We start from the raw sequence: 23,793 nt of genomic DNA, 5'->3' as shown, positions 1-23,793 counted from the left end.
GGAGTCAGTTTATTTCTGATTTATTCTTACCCTGAAGACATAACCCTTTGAGATCTCAACTTTATGGAAAGAGTTGCTCACTAGATTTCCTTCCTGGAACAATCCTCATGAGATTGTGAAAACCTAAAAGTCAAATTGAGTTGATTTGGCAAATAGTCTCTTGATGAAAGCCGGCTTTAGTGCTCTCTTTTCTTCTCTGAGTTTTTATTTTCACTTAGTTTTTGGATTAGGTATCATTTTCTTATAAATTAATTTAAGAACATATAAAAATCTTTACCTTTCAGTTTCTTTTTTTTTTTTAAACCAGTGCTCAACTGTGATACTTAGCTCACCATACTGCTGGAAATGACTATTTTTACAATTGATTTTAAATGACTGTATCATTAATAAAGTAGAATGTGAACATGTCATCATTTATTTTACAATTAACATTTTAACATTTTAAATGAACTTGTTCATCATGGTGATATACTACAACTACTTAACCACTGCTCTTTTTTTTGGTATTTGCCTTGTTCCCAGTGTTTCTCTACTATAAAAAGATTATGATGAAAGTTGAAAAATACAGTATGTATGCATGGTTCTCTGACATCATGATCATCATGATGAATTTCCATTTTATCATTTAGGTCACAGTGACACAGATACCTATTTTGAACGAGGGGATGACATGATCAGATTTGCATTTTGAAAAGAGTGAAAGATGAACTGCACGTGGTTGGGATTAAAGACAAGGAGACTCAAAAGAAAGCCATTTGAGTAGTCAAGGTAAGATTTGATAAGGATGTGAACCAGCCCAGAATCAGAGGAAATTAAAAAGAAGGTCTAGGTTAGAATATACTTGGAGTTTTAGAATTTGTAGAATTTAGTGAATGATTGAATTGGAAGGAGGTGGGGAGAAATATCAAAAGGACGCTAATGTTTCTGGTTTGATCAGTTTGGTGGGTGGTAATATCCTTCACTAAATAGGAAACACAGAGAAAGAGCAGACTATGGATACATGTGTATGTAATTGGCTTCCTGGGTGGCTTCGCGGTAAAGAATCCATCTGCAATGCAGGAAACCCTGCACAGTCATGGGTTTGATTCTGGGTGGGGAAGATCCCCTGGAGAAGGAAATGACAACCCATTCTAGTATTCTTGCTGGGAAAATCCTATGGACAGAGGAGCCTGGCGTGCTACAGTCCATGGGGTTGCAAAGAGTCAGACACGACTTAACAAACTGACCATGCTTTCATGGGTATTTATGCTACATTTTAAGTGCCTGTGGAGATAGCCAGTGGGCCTTTGGATATTTGTGGATGGAGTGGTCTGGGCTGGAAATAAAGATTTGTGAGGCATGAAGAAGCATATGGTAGCTGAAATTTGGATCTTGAATGAGACTGTACAGAAAAACAGCTCAAGGTAAAACCATGGGAATCACCAATATTTAAGAGGTCAGAGGCAAAGGCAATGTTAATGAAAATATAGGACTCATTGGTCAAAACAAGAAAAAAAAGTTCTACGAAGCTTTTTTTTTCTTCTGTGATCTCTGTATTGACATCATGGTGGTTTTTATTTGCACTTAATGTCATTCCAATAAAGAAAAAATTTAAACTTTTGAGTTATTAGCATGAATTTTATCATTCATCTTTATATTGTACAATGCCAGTTTTTTTCCAGCAGATTTACTGAGATATAATTTACATACAATAAATTCACCCATTTAAAGTGTGCAGTTCAGTAGTTTTAGTACATGCACAGAGTTATGCAATCACCACCACAATCTAATTTTAGAACATTTTTCATCATCCCGGAAAGAAATCCCCCACACCCATTAGCAGTCCCACCTACACCCTCCCCTAGCCCTAGGTAACCAACTAATCTACTTTCTTTCTCTGTAGTCCTGTCTATTCTGGACATTTAGGATAAATGGAATTATATACTATGTGGTCTTTTATGACTGGCTTCTTTCAGGAGTGCCAGTTTTAAATGCAAATATCTTATCATTTCACTTGTATGTGGAATTACTGAAATAACACATCTCATATTATTTCATGGCTCATTTATGGAGATTGCCTTGAGCTGGCAGAAGAGATAAATTCAACCCAAACTCAGGAAGATTGGAGGAAGAGAGGGGAGTCTTTCCTTCTCCTTCCCTTAGAGCCGGCTGAAGGTGTATTCTGGCAAGGCGATGCTTGTGTGTCAAGTGCAGGCCCTGTCCCACCATATGTGTCCTCATTTGCTTGGGCCCAGAGGATGCTAAGTTTTCCTTCTGTCAGTGTGGAATTTCCATACCACACCCTGGCCAGAGGTTGGTGGGTATGGGGAAGTTGGAGCCAGCCATGGTCTCCTGCCTCAACTCATGGCAGTTGTGTGACCCCCAAGGATCTTTAAACCTCTGAGTCACAACACACCAAGTACCTAGATGGGAGTACCACGAAGTTCATGGGCTGAGACAGTCTCTTGTTGGTCACCTGGCTCACGTGCCATGGTGCTGCTGGTGTGGCACAAGAATGGAATGTGTCCCCAACCCTGATCCTTCCAGTATGGTGCCCAGGCCCTTTCCAGGGGCAGAGAGTGGCTACAGTTTTGGAATGGAGGTGTAGGGTGAGGGAAACCATGCGTGGGGGCATGGCAGTGGGCATGGAGAGCCCATCTCAAGAGGTAGCAGGAGGAGGATGAACATGAGCTGAGACTCCAAGCCCATTGCGTGTTCCTTTGGACTTCACTCACAAAATAGAAATTCAAAGAGAAAATTTTTAAGAATTTGAGACAGTGACTATAGTACATTAAGCTCCATGCAGGAGCCCTTCTAAATACTGGGTTTTGTGAAGCTGTATTGGTCTGATTCCATGAAACTGGTCTTGGCCAGAGAAATGGAAAACTCAGAAGCAGCAGCAAGATAAGTATGACAGGCGCTATAAGGGGGTGCTATCAAAGAAGCTGATGGAGGAAGATGTTCTAAGAAAGATGATAAAGCCAACAATCATTGTAAGAGAAAAATGCAGATAAGAAAAGGACTGAAAGCTCTCATGTGACAGTACTGATGACTTTGCTGAGATCAATTTCAGTGGAACAGAGTGGGTATAAGCCAGATTACAAGGATTGCAGAGTAAATGGGAAGTGATGAAGTGGCAACAATGCGTGTTGAATTGTTCAAGAAACTTGTCTATAAAAGGAAGGGATGAGAGTAGAACTCTGAGCAAGAATCTAGAGCAGGAGGTTGTAAATGACAGCCTGCAGGCTGGTTCATGGCCTGGTTTTAAAAAAGTAAAGTTTTATTTAAACACAGTTCAGTTCAGTTAAATCGCTCAGTCGTGTCCGACTCTTTGCGACCCCATGGACTGTAGCATGCCAGGCCTCCCTGTCCATCGCCAACTCCTGGAGTTTACTCAAACTCATATCCATTGAGTCGGTGATGCCATCCAACCATCTCATCCTCTGTCGTCCCCTTCTCCTCCCGCCTTCCATCTTACCCAGCATCAGGGTCTTTTCCAATGAGTCAGTTCTTCGTATCAGGTGGCCAAAGTATTGGAGTTCAGCTTCAGCATCAGTCCTTCCAATGAATATTCAGGACTGATTTCCTTTAGGATGGACTGGTTGGATCTCTTTGCAGTCCAAGGGATTCTTGAGTGTCTTCTCCAACACCACAGAACATAGCCATATCCATTCATCTATGCATAATGTCTTTGGCTGCCTTCACACTACAGCAGCAGAATTGAGTAGCTGCAGCAGAGGCTGGATGCCCTGCAACACTTAATCTATTTACTATCTGGCCCTTGACAGAAGGTTTTTCAGTCAAGAGTAGTGGTTCTCAATATATGATTCCTGGACCAGCAGCATCAGCATCACTTGGTAATTCAGAAATGCAAATCCTTGAGTCATACCCCAGACCATTTGAATCAGAAACTTTGGGGGTGATAACCAGAAATCTATATTTTATTAAGTTCTCTAGGTAATTCTGAGTCATTTTAAAGTTTGAGAACCAGTGGGATAGAGTGGATGGAGAGATGAGCTTTTCAGGGGAGGAGGGAACCTCTTCTTCTGAGGCAAAGGGAAGGAAAAAAATAGTGGATGGGATACATGAAGTTGAGTTCTACTCATTGGGTTCCATTCACTCCCTACACTATCTCAGATTTGTAACATCCTGCCTTTCCAGATCTCATTTTAGATAGAAACAACCTGGATTGATTTCCGAGTGACACAAACAGCACCACCTAAGTCTAAAGTTAAACTTACAGGGAGGGAAATTTCAGTTTAGGGTATGCAAGGAAGCTCTATTCAATTGCAAGGTGAGGCAGTTCCAGGAGAACTACATGCTCACCCATCTGGAATGTTGCAGAGGCCATTCGTGCATTGTATAACTGGATTGTGTGACAGTCTCATAGGTCTTCTCCAATATGAAATTCTAGAATTCTTGCCTATGGTGAGCACGTCTTTCTGATTCCTTAATCTGTCTAGAGTCAAAATCCCATCTTGGAACACATTCTGGTCTCCAGAGCTCTTTCCTTCTTTCTAGGAGTCAGATCAACCCCAGTTGTTCTCAGCTGCCTGGGGTTTAAATTAAACTAGCGAGTTAGGGAATCCAGTGGCCACTTACAAACCAATCAAAGGACAGGGACAAATCTGTCTTTTCTGATGGACCCTCTATTCTTTGCTAAGAATTCTTGTCACTATTTAGCAAATGATTCCCGTGTTCTGAAAAATTGTGAAAGTGTGAAAGCCAGGGTAGGTCCTAGGTAAGCAGTATACTTTCTATTAATACATGCCTCAGTGATTGTCTCTTACACTGTGTGCATTAGTAATTCAGGGCTAGGACTGGGTCTGTTAGGCATGAGCAGGAAGGATGATTATCTGGACCAGACTTATAATCCCTGGTGGCTCAGAGGTTAAAGCGTCTGCCTCCAATGCGGGAGACCCGGGTTCGATCCCTGGGTCGGGAAGATCCCCTGGAGAAGGAAATGGTAACCCACTCCAGTATTCTTGCCTGGAGAATCCCATGGACGGAGAAGCCTGGTAGGCTACAGTCCACGGGGTCGCAAAGAGTCGGACATGACTGAGCGACTGAACGGAACGGAAATAGGTGGCACTAGTGGTAAAGAACCCACCTGCCAATGAAGGAGACATAAGTGATGCGAGTTTGATCCTTGGGTTGGGAAGATCCCCTTCCATGTCATGGAGGAAGGCATGGCAACCCATTCTAGTTATCTTGCCTGGAGAGTACCCTGGATGGAGGAACCTGACAGGCTACAATCCATGGGATCACAAAGAGCCAGACATGACTGAAGCAACTTAGCATGCACAAACTCTCTTTACTATGGGAAAATTGGTTCTTTTAGTGGAGAGGATCTTTTGGAGATGCGTGAAGAGGACTGGTCACCATTAGCATAAATTTCTGAAGTCAGAAATTGTCTTTTTGTTTGTTGTGGAACCACCAGTGCCTAGACCAGGTTAATAAAGATTAGTTGTCTGAGTAACTTCTAACACTTGATCTATAATTTGCCAAGGGGCTGTGTGCTCTCAGGGATCATTTCAACCGGGAATCTTAATTTTCTTCACTTCTAAGAAATTTGCCTATGTTATTTCTTAGATAATGCCCTTCTCTGTTAATACCGCCTCTGTTATTTCTGTTCTTTGTGGAATTCCTGTTCGTTATTTGTTAAATACTCTTTGTTGATATTCTCACTTTTTATTCTGCTCCTTTGATGACCTTCTCAATTTTATCTTCTCATCTTTCTATTTACTTTTTCCTATATTATATTTTAAAATATTTGAATATTCATTTTTCATGGCATTTTATTCTTGTTTAGTAAATCTAGTAGCTTTTTAAAAAATCTCTCTGAAAATATTAAACAGATTTTTGGAGTAAGGTTTCTTTTAAAATTCCTTGTATTATTTCTAGTTCTTCAGCTTTTGTTTTTAATTTCCTTTTTAATTCCTCTTTCCTTCCTTCCTTTCCTTTCTTTCCTTGTTTTCATGCTTACATTGGTCTCTAAATATTAATTGGAAAATTTTTTTGAAATACCTTGGTTGATCCTTGACTCTCCATTTGTATTTAAAAATGAGGCACTAAAAAGCTAATTGAAGATTTCATATTTATGGGCAGAGCTTGAAAATTGCCGAAGTGGATTTCACTCTCCATTCAGAAAGAACCCCACTGTTTAGTTCATGATTCTCAAATGTTAGTATCTTTTTTAAAGGCATATTTCCTGAGAGTGTAATCCTTTAATCTCCTGTCCTTCTCAGGATTAGAAAATATAAGTCCTCCTGTCAGAATTTTGAGGGATAATTAGCAAAAGGGGGCTGGAGGTTGTGCACTGTTTAGATTGTTGAGTTTCACTTATTCTCTTTGCTTTAATAAAGCACCTCATTCTTATTCTCAAGATTTCTAATTGACCTCAGAACTAATATAAGCCAATAATGGGATGCAGTGAGTAAAATTAAATGAGAGTATTTCTGAAAGCATGTCGTAAACTAAAATTAATGTAAGTACTTTCCTTATTTAAAAAATTGACCGTCTTGAACCACAACAACTGACTTATTGTATCCTATTCATGGTATCTAATAACCCTATTTTATATTTTTTTACTGGCCCTGACATAAAAGCACTGTTAGAGCAGAGTGTTTAGCTTTCAATGACACCTTTTAAAAGGGGCATTGACAAGTTAAAGGAGGGTGGTGAGGACAATGAAGGAGCTAGTGCAGAGATTGGCAAACTATGGCCTGTGGTCAAACCCAGCCAGCCCTCTGTTGTTAAAAGTCAAATCTTATTGGAACACAGTCACATCCATTATTCCCATAGTCTCTGTGGCTGCTCTCATACTAGAAATGTAGAGTTGAGTAGTTGTGACAGTAATGTATGGCTTTCAAAGCCTGAAATATTTATGGTCTGGTCCTTCATAGAAAGTTTGCTGACTCCTGATCTGTAAGCCACTTTCTGTGCTGCCTGCTTGAAGGAAGTGAATGTAGTCTGAACACAAGATAATGAAAGAACTATGTAATAGTTAATAAAAATAGTGTCTAATATTAATTGTTTATATGTGCTTTGTACTTGTTGGCATCCTTTTTCATATTTAATAGTAATTAAGGGTCATCTCCCTGACTACATTATGAACTGAACAGCAACAAGGCTGCAGTTTTAGCCTTTCTTTAACACGGCAAAGCTCTTTCTTGTTTCTCAATCTCGGCTTTATAATTCTCAGTTTATAGCTCCAGAATCTAAATGAACAGTGCTAACATGCAGAAGAGATAAAAACCCCTTCTTGGAGGTTAAAATAGAAGTTTTATAGATGCTTTGGAAGATTCCAGATCATTGAGCAATATCAGCTCCCTCCCAGGTAGTGAGATATCCACTCCTGGGAGGGGTTTGCAAGAGCCCGTTCACCCACGTAGTTGTTCAGGATATTACTTAGGGGTTGCTTTCTTTGGGAGGCAAGTTGAATTAAATGTAGTCATGACTTCTAGGATTCAGTTATTCAAACTAGGAGAGAAAAGCCTGGAACTCAGAATTTATAGTTGATAAAGTTCTCTTTCCACTATATCATACTGGTTCTCTTAGAATTTCCATAAAAAGAGTCATGAGGAGATTGGTGTTGTAGTGGAAAGAATATCTCAGTGAGCATTAGGAGGTTTGGGGTTATAATTCCACTTCTACAACTAATTTATTGCATGAGCCCAGCAAGCTTTTTAATCTCCTAGGGCCTAAGTGTCCTCAAGTGAGGGGGCTAGACTAGATAATCTCTAAATTCTCTTTCAGTTCTAAAATAATTTTATCCAAGATTAGCAGGGCCCCTCCTATTGAAAGGCCAGGGCAGACTAGTTCAGATGAGATGCTTCCCTGTTATGTGTTGCCAGAATACTGAGATTCTGCTTTTAAAGATATTTTGTGCACCTTCTGATCTCATCCTGGTCTCAGCTGCTCAGGTTCCATCCCCTTTCTGTATCCCTGTTCCTGTCTTGCTTTATAGTACTTCTTACTTGGGAAATCAGGCTTAAGCAGGCTGCAGTTTTGCTTTAGATAGTGAAGGGCAGGGAAGCCTGGCGTGCTGCAGTCCATGGGGTGGCAAATAGTCAGACACGACTTAGCAACTGAACAACAAGTCTGCAGTTTTAGCCTTTCTTTAACACGGCAAAGCTCTTTTCTTGTTAAATTCTGCTCGTTTGGCTGGTGAAAAACTTGGAGCTGTTCAACTCTTGGAAGGTTGGGGATATCAACATTGACCTCAGAAAAGTGATGGAGCCTTCTTTATTTAGGGCATAGACATGGGGAGCTCATATTTCTCATGGGGGAACATTTTGTTCTTTGTGGAAGTGGTTTTAACTCCCATACTGAGCCATGTACCCATTTCTTTAAGTTCTTTAACTGAAGAATTTAGCCTAAATTCTTTTTAAAAATGATGACAAGATTCAGCCTTTACTGGACCCTCATCTACAAACATTTCCCCCACATTCCACTCAAAGAGCCATCAACTGCTAACTGCTCTCTATTACCTCTAGGCTTTTGTTTGAACATATTTTTAAAATTCCATTTGACTGAAGTGCTTAGTATTCAACTGCTTTACAGTTGCCCATATTTCACACTATGTTTGACTGTGTATCTCTTATCTCTGAATAGCCCTAAAAACTGCAGTGTCATGAGGTACTTCTTTTAGTTCAAGGCATGTCAATACATGTTGCCAACTTCCAACTTATTCTCATCCAGAAGATTAGCAGGGCCGCCACATGGCGTTCTTTTCTACAAAATATTATTGCCTGCATTATAGCTAGGGCTCGATGTGGTGACATTAGTCCCAAATCTGCAGAACAGTACTCTTAATTCTGCTTGGGAGGAGAGCAACTTGAGCTCTCAGCATAAGCCTTTTATTTTGGGAATACTGTTCTTTGTCATCATTTCTATAAGGGATCTTAGTCAGTTGTTAGGAATTTTATTTTGCTCAGGAAAAAACAGTATTTTCTCTCTTTTTACATCCAGATACCCAGATTTCACATCTTTAGTGAATAATCTCTAGCATTGATTTAGTTGCTGAATATCCTTCCCAGACGTGTTTTAATTATTTATAAAGAAGCTATAGGAGTTCCAGCTGAAAATGGAGCCTGGCTTGATGCCCCTGGTGAAGTCGTTCCCAACTTTTTTTTTTTTTAACTAAAATGCCTATGAAGACAAAGAAAAAGCGTAATAAATTAAATATCAAAATAAAAACAATGGGCAGAATAATTTCAAAATTGTTAAAGAATCTATACTAACCATAAATCGAGACTGAGGTAAAACTACCCAAATCTCTCTCTATAGCACACCTAGTCAGCTTTACTACATGACACCAAAAACCCTTTGAAATGAGGAAGGAAGGCACTGTGACCCCTTGTCTGTCCATCATTAAGATAACTGGGTAGGTAGACTTTTACCCGTGTGGGCTGAGAGTATTGTTGCATCATTCTACATCCAGAGAAATTAAAATTCTCAGGAAACAGCTTGGATTCTAAGAAAACAAGGTCAGGTTTGTCTGAGTCAGAGGACTGGGGGAGGCATATTGCATTTTCAGGGGAAAATGTCTTATAGGTAAAGCTCCTTAGGTTTAGGTTGGATCAGAAACAAACTAACCAAAAATAAAACCAAAGCACCACCCCCAAAACCCTGGTAACAGTTCATGCTAGGAATTGCAGATTTTTATGTACATTGCAGGTTCACAGACCCAGGGAATTAGACAGTGTTCTGGAGCAAGATGGAACCTCATTAGAAGAAGGGTGCATTAGAGGAAGTCTTGCTGGAAACCAGACCTTGGTCTAGAGGCTGTGCACAGCTATTAGAATGGAGCTGCGGCTATTTCAACTTTCCTATCTTTTGATAAACACCATATGCATACTTAGTCACTTCAGTTATGTTTGACTCTTTGCAACTCCATGTACTGTAGCCCGCCAGGCTCCTCTCTCCATGGGATTCTCCCCATCAAGAATACTAGAGTGGGTTGCTGTGCCTTCCTCTGATAAACTCAATATATGAATAGATTTCCACATGTTCAAATATAAACACAGAGGAAGAAAAAACCACATGGAGTGTATGAAGAATACTGTATTGAAAGGGAAGAAAGGGTATCTCAGTTCAGTTCAGTTCAGTTCAGTCGCTCAGTCGTGTCCGACTCTCCGCGACCCCATGAATCACAGCACGCCAGGCCTCCCTGTCCATCACCAACTCCCGGAGTACACTCAAACTCATGTCCACAGAGTCGGTGATGCCATCCAGCCATCTCATTCTCCGTCGTCCCCTTCTCCTCCCGCCCCCAACCTTTCCCAGCATCAGAGTCTTTTCCAGTGAGTCAACTCGTTGCATGAGGTGGCCAAAGTATTGCAGTTTCAGCTTTAGCATCAGTCCCTCCAATGAACACCCAGGATTGATCTCCTTTAGAATGGACTCTATTAGTCCTTCCTAGAGAAAAAAAACGTGATTCTGAAATGATAACTGAGTGTCTAGAAACTGGGAAGTATTTGGCTTTCTCCATAGAATATAAAATATAAGGAAATTAAAGAGAGTAATTATATGGATAATTGGTATTCTTGAAGAAGATAAACTAATGGAAAAAAAAGCAATAATTAAAGAGAAAACAGGAAAAATTCATGAGCAGAAGTAAGATCCATATTGAAAAAAATCATTATGTTCCAGACAGTCAATGCACAAAGGCACACATAAGGACATGTCCTGGCAACAATTTTAATTCATAAGGATAAGAAAGCACTTCCACAAACATAAGTGGAAGAAACAGACTACCTAAAAAAGGGGGGGAAGGAAGAAATAACAAAAATCTGTCCATTTTTTGACTTTTACTCTGAAAGCTTAAATTTAGAAGAAAATGGAGTGTTTTATACAGTTCTGAGAAACAAAGTTTGTAACCTAGTGTTTTACACCCAGCCTAGTCATTGTTAGCTAGTGAAGTATCAAAAGGACATCTCAGATATGCAGAGACTCAGAAATATATATTCTCCTTGATAGCAATTACTTGAAGGAAAAGCCAAAGAATGGAGAACTTAGGCTGGAAAAGAGCTGTCCTTAGGTCTGAATCCAATTAAAATAAGGACATGTCTGAATCAGTGTTTATCAAATGTGTTTTAGTCATTAAATTCTTTATCTGGAGATAAAAATTTCTTCCTGGAAAACCCCAAATATGAAACATCTATTCTTGTCATTCTCTGGTTAAAAAGATATGAAGAACCAAGAGACCCAACCACAGGTAACTGTGAGGGACCTCTTCAGAACTAGAGAACCCCACGGAACAAAGTTTGAAAACCATTGTTCAAAACTAAGTATTGTAAATCTGCCTATGGAACTAAGGGCAAATATCAAAATTTATAGAGATATATAATAGATAAATAAATTTGATAATAATGTGAATGTAGAACTCTTAATTAATTGTAAAGGAATTTAGAAACTGATAGATTTACTATCAGGCTACTTGTGAGAAGTTATACAGAGAAAGGTAGCAGATACCATTTAATATTTGACTGACAACTAGAGACTTAAAAACTAAAAAACAATCAATAGAATAAAAAAGCAGGACAAAAAGAAATATGATCCATCTGAAAAGTCTTACAAAAAGAAAACACTAAGGAAACATGAAAACAGAAAACATCACAAGATGAAAGAATAAGGATCTGATATATCAATTATAGCTGTAAATTACTGAGATAAGAATGTCATAATTAAAGATTTGAATTTTCAGATTGCCTTTTAAAACATTCTATCAGAGTCAACTAAATTCTCTTTGCAGGAAATATATCTAAAACAATGTGATACAAGTTTAAAATGAAAAATGTTATTTTAATAATAGGTATAATTCCAAATGAAAATATTTTTAAGCAGACCAAATAACATTCCCTTGAGATACGTAGTGCAAAATTCATTCAAAATATAAGGAAAAATTAATCATTGACAGTATATCAAAAAATATAAAAAATAGAATCTTTTTTATTTTCATTTCTGTTTTCTATTCTCTATATCTTTTATATCTATTTGTGTATTTCAGGCAGTCTTTTAAAAATTGTTAATAAAACCTTTATGGAAATTCATCATCCAGTTGCTCCAAAAGATAAACCTTTATAAATATCAATAATAGTAATTATACAGATTACATTTGTGACCATAATATACTAAAACTAGGAATTAACAACTATATTTATTTATTTATTTTTTTATGTAGTTAATTTATTTTTTATTGGAGGCAAATTATTTTACAATATTATATTGGTTGGTTTTGCCATACATTGATATGAATTTGCCCCGGGTTTACATAAGTTCCCCCTCCTGAACCCCCCTCCCACCTCCCTCCTCCCTTTATCCTCCCTCTGGGTCATCCCCGCATGCCAGCCCCGAGCATCCTATAACATGCATTGACCCTGAACTAGTGATTCGTTTCACATATGACAACATACGTGTTTCAATGCCATTCTCCCAAATCATCCCACCCTCACCCTCTCCCATAGAGTCCCAAAGACTGTTCTATACATCTGTGTCTCTTTTGCTGTCTCGTATACAGGGTTATCATTTGCATCTTTCTAAATTCCATATATATGTGTTAGTATACTGTATTGGTGTTTTTCTTTCTGGCTTACTTCACTCTGTATAATAGGCTCCAGTTTCATCCACCTCATTAGAACTGATTCAAATGTATTCTTTTTAATGGCTGAATAATACTCCATTGTGTATATGTACCAAAGCTTTCTTATCCATTCGTCTGCAGATGGACATCTAGGTTGCTTCCATGTCCTGGCTATTATAAACAGTGCTGCAATGAACATTGGAGTACACGTGTCTCTTTCAATTCTGGTTTCCTCGGTGTGTATGCCCAGGAGTGCGATTGCTGGATCATATGGCAGTTCTATTTCCAATTTTTTGAGGAATCTCCACACTGTTCTCCATAGTGGCTGTACTAGTTTGCATTCCCACCAACAGTGTAAGAGGGTTCCTTTCTCTCCATATCCTCTCCAGCATTTATTGCATGTAGACTTTTGGATAACAGCCATTCTGACTGGTGTGAAATGGTATCTCATTGTGGTTTTGATTTGCATCTCTCTGATTATGAGGGATGTTGAGCATTTTTTCATGTGTTTGTTAGCCATCTTTATGTCTTCTTTGGAGAAATGTCTGTTTAGTTCTTTGGCCCATTTTTTGATTGGGTCACTTAGTTTTCTGGAATTGAGCTGCAGGAGCTGCTTGTATATTTTGGAGATTAATCCTTTATCAGTTGCTTCATTTGCTATTATTTTCTCCCATTCTGAAGGCTGTCTTTTCACCTTGCTTAGAGTTTCCTTTGCTGTGCAGAAGCTTTTGATTTTAATTAGGTCCCATTTGTTTATTTTTGCTTTTATTTCCAATATTCTGGGAGGTGGGTCATGGAGGATCCTGCTGTGATTTATGTCGGAGAGGGTTTTGCCTACGTTCTCCTCTAGGAGTTTTATAGTTTCTGGTCTTACATTTAGCTCTCTAATCCATTTTGAGTTTATTTTGGTGTATGGTGTTAGGAAGTGTTCTAGTTTCATTCTTTTACAAGTGGCTGACCAGTTTTCCCAGCACCACTTGTTAAAGAGACTGTCTTTTCTCCATTTTATATTCTTGCCTCCTTTGTCAAAGATGAGGTGTCCATAGATGCGTGGATTTATCTCTGGGCTTTCTATTTTGTTCCATTGATCTATATTTCTGTCTTTATGCCAGTACCATACTGTCTTGATGACTGTGGCTTTGTAATAGAGCCTGAAGTCCGGCAGGTTAATTCCCCCAGTTCCATTTTTCTTCCTCAAGATTGCTTTGGCTATTTGAGGTTTTTTGTATTTTCATACAAATTGTGAGATTATTTGTTCTAGTTCTGTGAAAAATATCTTTGGTAGCTTGATAGGGATTGCATTGAATGTATAAATTATTTTGGGTAGTATACTCATTTTTACAATATTTATTCTTCCAATCCATGAACATGGTATATTTCTCCATCTATTAGTGTCCTCTTTGATTGCTTTCAGTAGTGTTTTATAGTTTTCTATGTACAAGTCTTTTGTTTCCTTAGGTAGATATATTCCTAAGTATTTAATTCTTTTCGTTGCAACAGTGAATGGAATAGTTTCCTTAATTTCTCTTTCTATTTTCTCATTATTAGTGTATAGGAATGCAAGGGATTTCTGTGTGTTGATTTTATATCCTGCAACGTTACTGTAATCATTGATTAGCTCTAGTAGTTTTCTGGTAGAGTCTCTAGGGTTTTCTGTGTAGAGGATCATGTCATCAGCGAACAGTGAAAGTTTTACTTCTTCTTTTCCAATTTGTATTCCTTTTATGTCTTTTTCTGCTCTGATTGCTGTAGCCAAATATATTTATTTTTAAAAAGGATCTATTTATTTAATTTTGTGGCTCTGCTGGATGTTTGCTGCTGTGTGTGGGCTTTCTCTAGATGCGGTGAGTAGGGGCTACTCTCAGGTTCCAGTGCGTGAGCTTCTTATTGCAGTGGCTTCTCTTGTGGTGGCGCACTGGCTCTAGGCATGCGGGCTTCAGTAGTTGCAGTAGGCGTGCTCAGTACCTGTGGCTCAAGGGCTCTAGAGCTCTGGCTCAGAAGCTGTGGTGCACGGACTTAGCTGCTCCAAGGCGTGTGGGTTCCTCCCGGAGCAGGGATTGAACTGGTGTCCCTTGCGTTACTAGGTGTATTCTTTTTTTTTTTATTTTAATTTTTTAAAATTTATTTATTTTAATTGGAGGCTAATTACTTTACATTATTGTATTGGTTTTGCCATACATTGACATGAATCTGCCCCGGGTGTACATGTCAAGATGGGGAACACATGTGCTAGGTGTATTCTTAACCACTGGACCACCAGCGAAGCCCCAACAACTGTATTTAAATAACAAAAATTCAACCATGTGAGAACCACTAAAAAATACAGTCTCCTAAATAATAGCTGTGGCAAACAGTAAATTAAGAGTATAACTTCAAACAACAGATCGCTTAGAACAAGTTTCTCAATTTGTTTCAACAACTTTGGCCTCTTCAGCTGTAAGAATTTGACCAACTTTAAATTTAAAAAATTTTTTTAATTTAAAATTTTTAAAAATTAAAAAATTTTTATTGCATTATATTATCCATGCAATAAAGTATGCAGATGTTAAATATAATTTGATGTATTTTGACAACTTATGTACCTGTGGTATATGTTTAACTTTATTAAAAAATGGACAAAATCTTTAAGAATAGTCTTTAAATTATACCAACAGTGAGTAAGAATTTCAGCTACTCCACATTTTTGTCAACATTTGCTATTTACTTAAAAAAAACTTTAATTCTCCTGGGTGTGATGTGGTTTCCTATTGTGGTTTTAAATCATATTTTCCCTGATGACTAATGATGTTAGATGTCCTTCCATGTGCTCATTCAATTCAGTTCAGTCGCTCAGTTGTGTGCGACTCTGTGACCCTATGGACTGCAGCACGCCAGGCTTCCCTGTCCATCACCAACTCCTGGAGTTTACTCAAACTCATGTCCATTGAGTCGGTGATGCCATCCAGCCATCTCATCCTCTGTTGTCCCTTCTCCTTCCGCCTTCAATCTTTCCTAGCATTAGGATCTTTTTAAATGAGTCAGTTCTTCGCATCAGGTAGCCAAAGTATTGGAGTTTCAGTTTTAGCATCAGTCCTTCCAGTGAACACCCAGGATTGATCTCCTCTAGAATGGACTGGTTGGATCTCCTTGCAGACCAAATGACTCTCAAGAGTCTTCTCCCACACCACAGTTCAAAAGCATCAATTCTTCGGCGCTCAGCTTTCTTTATAGTCCAGCTCTCACATCCATGCATGACTGCTGGAAAAACCATGTGCTTATTAGCTATTCATAGATCTTTAATTCTAATTTTTATGTATGACTTTTACTACTGATTTATAGGTGCTTAAATATATATAATTAAAAAATATATTTAATATTAGTAATTAAAAATATATATATGTATATCTTGGAAATAAATCCTTTTCTAGATATAGGTGGTATTGTAAATATTTTCTCCCAGTCTCTGGCTTGTATTTTTATGTAATGGTATCTTTTGATAGGCATAAATTTTAATTTTGATAAAGTTTGATTTATTAAGTATATGGTTTTTGTGTCTTGTTAGTCTCTGCCCTGGTGGCTCAGAGGTTAAAGCGTCTGCCTCCAATGCGGGAGACCCGGGTTCGATCCCTGGGTCGGGAAGATCCCCTGGAGAAGGAAATGGTAACCCACTCCAGTATTCTTGCCTGGAGAATCCCATGGACGGAGAAGCCTGGTAGGCTACAGTCCACGGGGTCGCAAAGAGTCGGACACGACTGAGCGACTGAACGGAACGGAACGGAGTCTCTGCCAAAGTTGTAAAGATATTTTTCTATATTTTCTTCTAGAAAGTTTACTATTTTGTCTTTTGTATTAGGTGTACTCTCTATCTAATGTAGATTTTTATATTTGGTATATGAGTTAAATGCTTCCCAGTTGGCTCAGTGGTAAAGAATCCACCTGCCATTGCAGGAGACACTTCTCAATCCCTGGATTGGGAAGATCCCCTGGAGAAGGAAATGGCAGTGCACTCCAGTGTTCTTGCCTGGAAAATCCCATGAACAGAAGAGCCTGGAGGGCTGCAGTCCATAGGGTGGCAGAGTCAGACACAACTGAGCACATATGCATATATAGGGGTTGAAGTTCAAATTTTTTTTAATCACACATATCTATTAATAATTGTTTTTGCACCATTTGTGGAAAAGATTTTCCTTTCCCCAGCGACTTGCCTTGGCACCTTTGTTGAAAATCAATTGACTACATATGTGGGGGTTTGTTTCTGGATTCTCTTTTCTGTTTCATTTATCTCTTTGTCTATCCTTATACAAATGCCACTGGAGAAGACCACTCCAGTAGTCTTTCCTGGAGGATCCCATGGACAGAGGAGCCTGGTGGGCTACAGTCCATTGGTTGCAAAGAGTCAGACATGACTGAAGCAACTTAGCATACACGCACGAATGCCACACTCAATCTTGATTACCATAGCTTTATTGTAAGTCGATATCAGATTTTATAATTTCTTTGACTTTGTTCTACTTTTTCAAGATGATTTTGACTATTCTAGGCTTACTGCAATTCTGTATACAAATTTAGAATCAGCTTGTCAATTTCTTAAAAAAAAAAAACAAAAAAACGCCTGCTTGTTTTTTTATTGGAATTGTGTTAAACCTGGTTATTGTTTTAGAGGGAATTGACAACTTAAGTCTTCCAAACCATGAACGTTATTTTTCTTTTCATACTGTTAGCTCTTCTTTAATTTTTCTTAGGTATAATTTTTTAGTATTCAGTGTAGAGGTCTTGCAAGTTTTGTTAACATTGTATGTTTTTTATACTATTGCAAAAGATATCGTTTTATTTTCAATTACTAGTATATAGAAATATGGTTTTGCACATTTCTATCTTGTTTTTATAAAATATAATTTCCCAATTGTTATTATATGGAAATACAATCAGTCTGGGTATATTTTCTCAGTATACTGTGATCTTGGTAAATTGACTAACTAGTTCTGATAGTTTTTGGGGAGACTTCTTAGAATTTTCTAATGTACAGTTGTGTCATCTGTAAGTAAATATAGTGCAATATAAAATCATTAATACAATTGTATACTACTTTCTTATTTTTCACTGTTACAACCACATTTTTGGTTTGAGTCTTCTTCACACTCAGTCTGAAATCCCTCCTGCATCTCTTTTTGCATACATTATGGTGACACACTGCTTTTTATTCCTATTCTTCTGAACATAACCACAATTCACCTTCAGAGTTGACAGTTTAATTTGAAAGCATACTGAAAGTGGTTCACTTACGTTTTCTACTGGGTTAAACTGATAATTTTTCCCCCTTAATTGAACTACATACAGCTTGATGACAGCGTCACTAGGAAGTCAACTGGCATTGGTCACACTCCTGTTCTTATATTTCTATATTCTATTATCTACCAGAAAAATCTGTCATTTTCTACTACCTTTAATTGTGTTGCTCTGTATAAGACAGAAAATCATCTGCATACACAGAAATTTTCATTTCAGTGCTACTCCATGGCATGATATTTTGGGTCACATTTTAAGTAAAATGAAGAAATCATTTTTAAGCTAAAATGAAAATGTAACTCCATGTTGGGCTAGCAATGGAAATATTAATAACTCATCTAAGGTGACAAGTGGATGAATATAGCTTCTATGTGTGGCTAAGATCACATGTATGTAGCAACTGCAGCTGTAGTTGGCCATTGCCTGTACTTGGCCATTGTCAAATGTCTTTGACATCTATTGAAAGATACATTCAAATTTTAGAAAAGTTAAAATTTAAAAATAACAGTAATGAATTGTAAAGTGGAAAAATTATTATTTAATAAATTAACAATCTCTTTTAAACAATCAATAAATATACTTGTTACTTTTGGCAAGTGTATTCAAGGAAAAGAAAAAATTCTTAGATCACTATAAAATGTAAAATGGTGCAACATTTTGGGGGAGTTTCAAAAAGTTAAACATAGAGTTACCATATCACAAACAAAGATTTGAAAGCAGATGTTCAAACAAAAACTTGTACACAAATATTCATAGCATCAATATTCATTACAGTCAAAAGTTGGAAACAACCCAATATCCATCAAATAGTGAGCGGATAAACAAAATGGAAAATGTCCATACAGCAGAATATTATTCTGCCATAAAAAGAATAAAGGATTGATATATGTATAAGAAGAATGAATCTTGAAAATGTCATGCTAAGTGAAGAAGTCACATGCAAAATACCATGTATTATATGATTCTGTTTACATGAAAAGTCCAGAGTAAGCAAATTAACAGAGACAGAAACAGATTAGTGATTGCTAGAGGTAGGGAGGAAAGGGAATCACTATGATGGTAGTAAGGTTTCCTTTTGGGATGATGAAAATATTCTGGAATTCAATAATATCTATGGTTACACAACATTGTGAATATATTAAGTGTCCCTAAATTGGATACTTGAAAATAGCTTAAGTGGCAGATTTTTATGTTATATGTACTTCAGCACAATAAATAGGAAAATTTGCCCAAGACCACAGCTGGTAAGTGGTAGAGCCAGGTTTTTAATCCTGGTCCTCTGGCTCCAAAGTCTGGGTACATAAACCTACTCTATTCCACCTTTCAGACATTTACTGAGGGTCTTCTAGTGAGTGTTACATGCTTAATATTTCCTTCAAGTTTTCTACCAAGTCATATTCTGTGTTTTCCTATTCTTCCAACTCCAGCTGTACAATTGTCAACTAAAAGAATATTGAAAATATTTTCATCCATAGAAAAATCTCAAAAAGAAGTACAACTTCTAAAAATTCTTCTTTACCCTTTGCCAATACTTCAGTAATATTCAGGACTCTTAATTTCATTTGATGGGAGCTCATATAGCTGAAATGAAAAGAGAAATTTATTGGAAGTCTCACAAAACTGCGGGGGTAGGGCTGGGCCTTTGCGACCTCTGGAATCAGGGACTTGAATATCTGCAGGGATCTCATGTTTCTTTATCTGCTATCTTTGCTTCTCATTATTTATCAAATTTATTCTCTCTTAATTTGTTCCTCTAGTCTTGAAGCATAGCTACTAGCAGCTTCCATGGTCGGGTTCCAACTTTGCTTTTAGAGAGGGACTCAATCTCCTCTGCTAGGTCCTATTTGAAAAATCACAAGTTGGTTACATGCTCATTACTTGATCCAAAAACTGCATGAGCATTTGTGTGTGTGTATGTGTATTAAGGTTGGTAGCCCTTGCTGGAACTATATTACTAGAGCAGGTTCAGTTCACCAAAAGAACAACCAGGTGAAGAAAACAACTACTATCTACCTGCGTGCTCAGTCACTTCAGTCGTGTTTGACTCTTTGCGACCCTATAGACTGTGGCGCTTTAGGCTTCTCTGTCTGTGAGATTGTCCAAGCAAGAATATTAGAGTGGGTAGCCATTTCCTCTTCCATGGGATCTTCCCAACCCAAGGATCGAACCCACATCTCTTGTATTGGCAGGAGGATTCTTTTACCACCGAGCCACCTGGGAAGCCCAACGGTCTTGATACAACATCTATTAAAACCATAAACCCATGACATACAGAATGTCCATAAATAACGTATGCATTTGTATTGCATTCTCTCAGACTATAAACCCTAGTTTCTTGGTTTGGGTAATTTATATAATGCCTAAGCATTGCTACTAGCAAAATCCTGTTCTTTTTGCAGCTTTCTATTCAAGATGCCACCTCCCTTTTATCCCACTTAGTGAAAAAGAAGAGTTCCAAACATTCCCTTATCTCCCTTTTATTTCTTAGTGTATTTCAGTCAGGCTTCCACACTCGCTCCTCTACTGGAGCTACTCTTATGAAGGTTGACAATGCTTTCTAAATATAAAATCTTATGGCTTCTTCTCAGTCTTGATCCTAAATGATAGATGTTTCAGAGGCCCTAGTTTGTTGATACGCTGATAATTTTCTGTTCCCTTGAGACCACTGCTCCTCAGCCCATGTTGCTGGCTCCATTTTTGTCTCTGCCTCAGACTCAGGTATTCCCCAAGGTTCCATGCTCAGTTTTCTCTTCCATCTCTCCACTCCTGCCATGTCAAGTGTAGGTCTGTGGCTTTGTTTATCTCCATAGGTGTGTGGCGCTCATGTCTGTACTTAAAATCCTGAATTGCTAACTGCCTCTTAGGTGTCTTCATTTAGACACCTACAAATACAACAGTTTGAATGTTTGTTTTATTTTGTTTTCGTATCTCACCTCAATTCTAAAGGAATCTCAGAGGATTCAAACTACTGTTTTCAATTCCTGTTGAAATCTTACCCCACCTTCAGAGTTAGGTTGAGAATTGCCTCCACTAAGAAGTGTCCTCACATTCCTACAACGTAATGAATTGCATCCTCACTTGAGATCTTATGTCATTTTAACTGCACTGGTCACAGGTTTCTATTATAAAAAGTTGTGTCTGCATCCCCAATGTTTTGGGAGTTGCTTAAAGGCAAGAACCAGTCTTTTAATCCTTTTCCCTTTACTTGCCCAACTCTGAGGATAAGATCTTGCAGATGGGGAGCATTCAGGAACTGTTGTAATTCTGGCCTTTCTGAACTGAACTGGAATAGGAGGGCAGGGCTTGATGCATCAAATAGGTAATTTTAAAGCAAATAAAAGGGAAGTGTTCTTTTACATAGCAGGGAACAAACCTGTTACTTATCTAGGTAGAACAATATAGAAGATGATTCTACAAGAATTTAACCAAACAAATTTCATTTTAGAGAGACGCATAATGCATTGCTAGGGGAAAGGAGGGACATGCCTTACCTTGCAAGGGTGGGCCATGCTGACCATTACCATGATTTCTTAGGATGTCTAGGCTCACACAGGACATCTAGTCACCCACAGATTTGGCAGTGGTTCAGTTTTTCTGTTCAGATCACCAAGCTAGCTAATACATGCTTTCCACTTCACTGCAAGCTCTGGAGACACAAACACTTGCGCATACCCCAGAATTAATCCAAGCTGAGGTTCAGCACAATTAGTTATTTGTTTCCTCTAACATCTGAACCTTGTGAGATTCAGCCACCTCCTGGGAACCAGCCGCCTGCCAACGAGGCATGAATAAAACAGAGATGGTTCCAGCTGGCATCACCTGCTGTGTTTTGCCTTATTTCTCTATACACATTTCTAGACTTCTAAAATCCAGGGACCTCTCTCAAGAGGATGTATGCCACATGGGCTGGGCCTCTGAGACCTTGATTCTGTTGTTGAATTTTTAACTTTTGAGTCATCGTCTGACTCAGGTATTAGACAATGGATCTGGGACCCCAATCCTCAGATTCTCACATGTTTCTGACCCCAGCCACCCTCACATTTAAACTCTTTCCAGGTAACCCCCTGGATGCTATCAATCTTCAGATCATATAAAAATTTCCTTTAAAAGCTCAACTTTTAAGGTGTTTGATACCTATACTCTGTCAAGATTTCTCTCTTGCCCTAACATATGGCAATATAATATGGGTTCATTTTCACTATTTGCTGTAAGCCAAGGTATTGCTGAGTTTTCACTGCTCTTCCTTGCTTTGCAGTATCTCTCTGTGAATACACAGATGACCCTTTCTATTCATTTCCACTGCCGTCATCTCATTTAGCCTCTTGTGACACCTTTCTTGCTCTCTTGATGAATATTAAAGTTGTAGCAATTAAAGGCCTGGATTCTGGAATCAGATGACTTGAGCTTAAGTCCTGGCTTTACCACTCACTAGTTGTAATGCTTTGGGCAAGTCACATAGTTTTCCTGTGCCTCAATTTTCCCATTTGGGAAAGTAGGACTGATACTCATCTCCTAAGGTTATTGGGATAATTATGAGAGATAATATTAATATATAACATATAAACTGCTAAGAGCAGTACCTTGTCTATATAGGAGCTGTAAAAGTGTCCGTTGTTAGGATTTTTTTTAGTGTTGTTATTACCTTTCATACAATTCAAGAGACTGCTTTGGACAGAACATCAGTTTAATTTTTAAATGAAAATAGGGTCATTTTATAATCATTCTCTATGTTGGCAAAAGGAAAAAAAATTAAAGAGAGCACCTCTTATATTGAGGATGCATTGAGAGGAATTCATTAATAATGAGGTCTTATAAGTACAGATGATCCTCAGAGATGATACTGGAGAGGAAGAGGAAGGATGCTCTGTAGAGAACCTTTAAAACATGACAAAGTTCCTGGAGATGATGATGAAGACAGAGAAGAACCCTGAGAGTTTTATGCTGGAGAAAGATAATGAACACTGAGAGATTAATCTTCAGGAGATGACTGGTTATTTTAAAGGAAAATAGGGCTTCTTTGCGAGGCCAGCCCAATAGAGTCTGAGTTTCATCCATTCATTAGAAAGTTTCAGTGGGCATTTACTACTAGATGCCAGGTATCTCGGAGAAGGCAATGGCAAGCCACTCCAGTACTCTTGCCTAGAAAATCTCATGGATGGAGCAGCCTGGTCGGACACGACTGAGCGACTTCACTTTCACTTTTCACTTTCACACATTGGAGAAGGAAATGGCAGCCCACTCCAGTGTTCTTGCCTGGAGAATCCCAGGGACGGGGGAGCCTGGTGGGCTTCCGTCTATGGGGTCACACAGAATCGGACACAACTGAAGTGACTTAACAGCAGCAGCCAGGTATCTGCCAGATTCTAGGGATTCAATGATGAATAATATTGACACAGTTTAGGTCCCCACGGAGTTTATTGTCTAGAGGGGAAGTGACATAATTAAAACAAGCAGCTGCAACAGCATGGTAAATGCTATAGAACGCATGGAGACTGCCTCTTCTCCATTCATATCTCCTCTTCGCTTCACCCTCGAGGAATTAATGGTGTGTGGGGGATTGACTCTACTCCTAACTCGAAGAGAGGAGTTTGATTAATGTAAACCAGGTGCTTCTGATACACATACCAATTACTGGGAGAATTTAACAAAATTATAAATTGATCAAGAGTGAGGCCGGAGAATTGGTGGTGTATACAGAGCTCATCAGACGAGGTGGATGTGCGGCCCGGGCTGAGAACCACTGGACTAACCAAGCTGAATACTCTTAGCTCCCTTGCTAACATGTTTTGCTCAGGCATTGTTCCAGAGAGGAAGAAGAGATCCAAGATATCATAGCATATTATTGTCCTTGGTCACTGAGACTGGTTTAAAGGGAGTCATCAGAGTGAACCCTAGTAATTTTGTCTGATGTTCTCTGAAGTGGCATCTTCTTTTCCCTGGATGTGAGCAATGACACAATTGCT

At 38.4% G+C, this 23,793-nt stretch overlaps 1 long non-coding RNA gene across 3 annotated transcripts in view; it reads left to right on the top strand.

Moving 5' to 3' along the window:
• The window catches only part of LOC129556862 (uncharacterized), a 622,407-nt gene that overhangs the window by 127,597 nt on the left and 471,017 nt on the right, over positions 1-23,793 (top strand). For all 3 annotated transcript variants that reach the window (XR_016037858.1, XR_008686110.2, XR_008686108.2), the window contains one exon: positions 630-768. This is a non-coding gene — a long non-coding RNA (uncharacterized LOC129556862). The remainder of the gene's footprint in view (positions 1-629; positions 769-23,793) is intronic.

This window comes from Moschus berezovskii, chromosome 7, assembly GCF_049115385.1.
Source record: "Moschus berezovskii isolate FMDL1 chromosome 7, NW_MosBer_1.0, whole genome shotgun sequence".
In the NCBI taxonomy this organism is placed as follows: domain Eukaryota; kingdom Metazoa; phylum Chordata; class Mammalia; order Artiodactyla; family Moschidae; genus Moschus; species Moschus berezovskii.
This window is presented reverse-complemented; position numbering and strand designations above follow the sequence as displayed.